Genomic DNA, 4334 nt, shown 5'->3' with positions numbered 1-4334 from the left:
TGAACAAGGAAAAAAAGTCCTTTACCTCCTGAAATTTGTGTTACTTATCTTTCAGTGGTAGAATGTGAAGTAGCTTTTTTTCCCCCATTTCTCTTCTGTGTTTTCCATGTCTTCTAAATGGTTCTAAATTACTTTAAACATTTTTTGAAGACACATTTATTCAGTGTCATGATGAGAGTCTTACATTTAGCAATCAACAGCATGGGTGCAAAAAAATAAAGTCTACATTAAAACCCTTTGGTTGGAAAGCTTTCCACTTTCCACAGAACAGAAACAAAAATAACCTGTTATACAGTTAGTTGCAAATACCGTCCTCAAGTGTTTGGGTGGGGTTTGCCCATGCACACTGTCTAAACCATGTCTTCTTTGGAGCAAAGAGGCCCTGCTGCCTCTGTGCTTGGCTGTGATCACAAATCTGTTGGAACCTGTAGCTTCCTTATCCCTTCTCTAGTTCTCCTCTCCAGCTAAGTTTTGTTTTCTGGCATAATTCAAACCTTCCACCACTGTAATAGCTACTGCTGCAGCTGGAACCCATAGCCACCTTGCTTTGGCAAAATATTGGCCTCTACCACCATAGAGGCCTGAGCTTCTGCCTCCAAAGTTTCCTCCTTTCCTGGGTTCAAAACTTAAAGATTGAGTGCTGTACTGTCAAAATCACTGTAGCTTCCACCACCTCCAAAACTGCTTCCATTATTACTGAAGCCATCCCCAGTGTCACCATATTCACCACCACCACCACAGCTGCCACCAAAGCCACCACCATGACTGTCACCACCACCAGTTTCCAGAGGCACTTTGACCTCTTTGGCTAGAGGATGCACTTGCCATCTCTTGCTTTGACAGGGCTTTCCTCATTCCACAGTGTGGCCCTTCATAGTGTGGTACTTCTGAATGATAATCTTATCCATAGAGTCTTGGTCATCAAAAGTTCCAAAAGCAAAACCCCTCTTTTTTTCCACCGCCTCAGTCAGTCATGATTTCAATCACTTCAATTTTCCCATACGGTTTGAAATAATCTCACAGGTGATGTTCTTCAGTGTCTTCTTTAATGCCACCAATGAAAATCTTTTTCTCAGTATAGTGGGCCCCTCGTCTTAGAGAATCTTTTCCTGAGACCACCCTCTCATTCTGCAGCTCTTCTGTCTAATTTATGTGGTCTTGTGTTCATGGCTGCATCCATCTCCTCCACAGGGGCGTGAAAAAGCCAAAGCCGTGAAATGCTTGGAATTTGGATCTCTCTTTACCACACAGTCCTACGATCTCACTTGTACCATCCCTCCTCCCTTCCACCCCAAGATTGAGTAGGAATAGTTTTTATAAGACAGAGCTGGGGGAATTGGAGAGGTGAGGAGATGCACTCCTCACTTCCTTAGGGAAGCAAAGAAGACTGACCCCACTGCTGGTCTCACGCAGCGGAGTGGGCATGGTGGCAGGACAAGTCTCTGGTGGCTCCTTGAGTCTCCTGTGACCCCCTCCCCCAGAGCACAATGGATTACCCACAATTCTTCATGACCTCTGAGAGGAGCATCTAAAGACCAAGAGGGGGATCCGGTGACTCTGAAGAAGCATCAGAAACAGCACAAGGACATAAAGAGTATGTAGAGTGATGATCAGAGGCCACAACTGGCCCCTGGACATCTTGGCCGAGGCCAGCATGAAGGCATGCTGGCCACACAGGTCAGAAATGACCTGACTCTTCCTCAGCAAATGCCAGCACAGGCCAGGTGATGTCAGTGTTGGCTGGTTACTTGTTTATTCTCAGAGCCACTCCCTGCCCTGAGTCTTCCATCTCTGCTCTCTCTAGAGGGAGCCATGCCACTTCCCAGGCTCCTAGGTTAGGTGGACCAGTGTGCAGCCCTGGAGCCAGCCAGGAGCAGGGGCAGGGGCAGGAGTGGGAGCAGAGGAACTGGGTTCTCATTGTCTCAGGTGAGTCCCCACCTCTTCATCAGGTGGGTGTCACCTTTGTGGTTTTAGTTCAAGCAGCCTGTCCCCACAGGGTCTTGCAGCTGCAGCCCTGGCAGCTTCTGCCACGGTTCTAGCCAGAGAATCCTGGCTCCTGGACTCTGGAAGACCACCATCACCTTGTGTCCCTACAAACCTCAGAGTGATGGTGGCTTCCCTGCAGATAATCCCTGTCACATCTGACTTCTCGGCCCCTCTATGTTGGTAAATCCAGTCCCCTTCAATGAATTTGGTTTACTAATTGGACTTTTGATGAATCAGAATCAGAAGTTTTCCTCATAGAGCATGAAGACTAAGGCTTCATACCCTATGAGACCCTGGGAATTTATCATGATCCCAGAGGGAAGGAAAGGGCAGGGCATCCAAAATTAACTAAATGAACCACCAAAGGGCCCAGAAAACCTTTAGATGATGACATTTCTATGGAACTAATTGAATTAAGTAGAACTTCTGTTTGTTTTTCCATCAGGTATAAAGGGAATTCAAAACAGTTTAAATTCTGTAAAAGTTAAAGTAATGGCTGTTCTTGAACACTTAAATATGTAGCTCACAAATTTCCTACTTATAATATTTAGTATAAACATAAAAAGGATGCATGTCATCATTCTAGGTAAAATTTATACACACATGGACAAAGACAAGGAAAGGAATAAAAAATTAATAAAAATTAATTCATTATGATGAGATGAGGATATGATATGTTTTTTTAAAAAAAACCTATGTTATTCTTTTTAAAAGATGTTTTCACAGTAAGATCACTCTTCAGGGTCACCTGGGAGCCTTAATAAAGTAGACACCTTCTCTATCCCAAGGTCAATGTGTATGAAAAATGTCAAATCATCTTCCTTTGAGGCAGCACCAATGGAATAGGGGCATTTTAACTATGTGAAAAAGTTCACAGAACCCAAGGTGTAAAGTTAAAAATACAGGCAGGCAGAAAGGAATAGGAGAGGCGCTAAGATAGACACATCCAGAGCAAGTGTTAGAACCTTCCTGGGGCCACATGATAATTAAATGAAGCCAGCTAGAAGACTTTGACTCCACAAGACTGTGCAGGGCTGCAGAGCCGAGGCGCGCCAGGAAGGTGAGAGGAGACTGCCCAATTGGGTCACCTCCCTGCTGAGGTTAGACAGCACGGCCCTGCTGTTCCTCGGGCTAGTTTTCAATGTCCCCTTGAAAGTTATACTTCCGGACTAGAGGGGCTGATCTGACTCTACATCCTCATACCCAGGGAGACCACAGGGGACCAGTGAATGGTTTCTGCAGAAGATTTGGACAAGGACATGCTTAAGGAGTGAAGGATAACACTGTTAGTGGGTAGTATAGATATGCCATCGGTGTTCTATCAATGTTAGCACATAGGTGATCTATCAATGTTTAGCAACTCTATTTTTGTAGGATCCGATCCCTAAGTTAATTTTTTTAGAATAAACTAACAGTGTCAAATGCCACCAACTCTGAGCCACAGACTCTGTACTAGTCCCAAAGGGAGAATCTGAGATAAATACACTCCGTTAAGCCTTCCTTACATTCAATGTTGGTTGGAGGGAGGGAGAGAGAAAGGAAGCAAAAAGCCATGAAACCCAATCGGAAAAACTGAAGTCTCAGGGGAGATCCATTTGCTGGGCTGACAGGAAAACACACTGGCTTCAGGTTACAGGAGATTTTGCACAGCACGTGCCTCTGAATGTTTACTAATAAGTTCTCTCTTAGCTCATAAGCAACTCTGTTTTCAAAAGTTAAGACAAATAAAACTCTCAGATGACTGAGAGCGAAGATTCTGGGTTCTTGCACTTGCCAATCAGCTCAAGAGAACCTCAGGTAAGCATCCCTTCCAATCAACTGTCCCCAAGGCCCTCTCCCCTTGAGTACCATCCTGGGCCTCAGCAGACAGGATTTGGGTGAGTAGAAAGGAAGGGACCACTGGTTAAAGCTTTTTTCCAGGCCACACAGCCAGTCTCAGGAAATTAAATCACAGATACAAACCTGATGTTCCCCAGTCCCATGATTCTTAATATTTTGTAGGACCAGTGATGAAAATCTGATGAAAACTTTGAACCTTTCCCCAGAAAAACACACACACGTAGATGCATGCTCTATTTTGCAGGCCACTTCAGAGTGTTTATGAAACTGCATGAACCTTCTAAGGCCTCGAGATAATCTGGTTCATGGGAAGACTTTTTAATCCTCAAACAGGAAATTTCAAGTGACATCCATTTAAGACAAATGATAATGTAAAACGCATTCTTCCTCTAGCCAAGGCCAGCTGCTCCCCCTGCTCGTTTCTGTGAGACCCTTACAAATTCCAGGGACTCATGTGGCAAAGCCCAATTTTGACTCACGGTTTAAAATCCAATCCCTCCCTCATGTAA

At 44.6% G+C, this 4334-nt stretch overlaps 1 pseudogene across 1 annotated transcript; it reads right to left on the bottom strand.

Annotated features, from left to right (window-relative positions):
- Positions 1-436: 436 nt before the first annotated feature.
- Positions 437-1425, bottom strand: LOC308259430 (heterogeneous nuclear ribonucleoprotein A1-like; annotated as a pseudogene). The gene is made up of 2 exons: positions 1393-1425; positions 437-1183 (listed from the first exon to the last, which is right to left on the bottom strand). The product of its transcript is annotated as a heterogeneous nuclear ribonucleoprotein A1-like (transcript).
- Positions 1426-4334: the final 2909 nt, after the last annotated feature.

The sequence above is a fragment of the Muscardinus avellanarius genome (assembly GCF_963383645.1).
Source record: "Muscardinus avellanarius genome assembly, chromosome: 1".
In the NCBI taxonomy this organism is placed as follows: domain Eukaryota; kingdom Metazoa; phylum Chordata; class Mammalia; order Rodentia; family Gliridae; genus Muscardinus; species Muscardinus avellanarius.
Note: the sequence above shows the minus strand (reverse complement) of the source record. Positions and strands in the feature narration are given on the sequence as shown.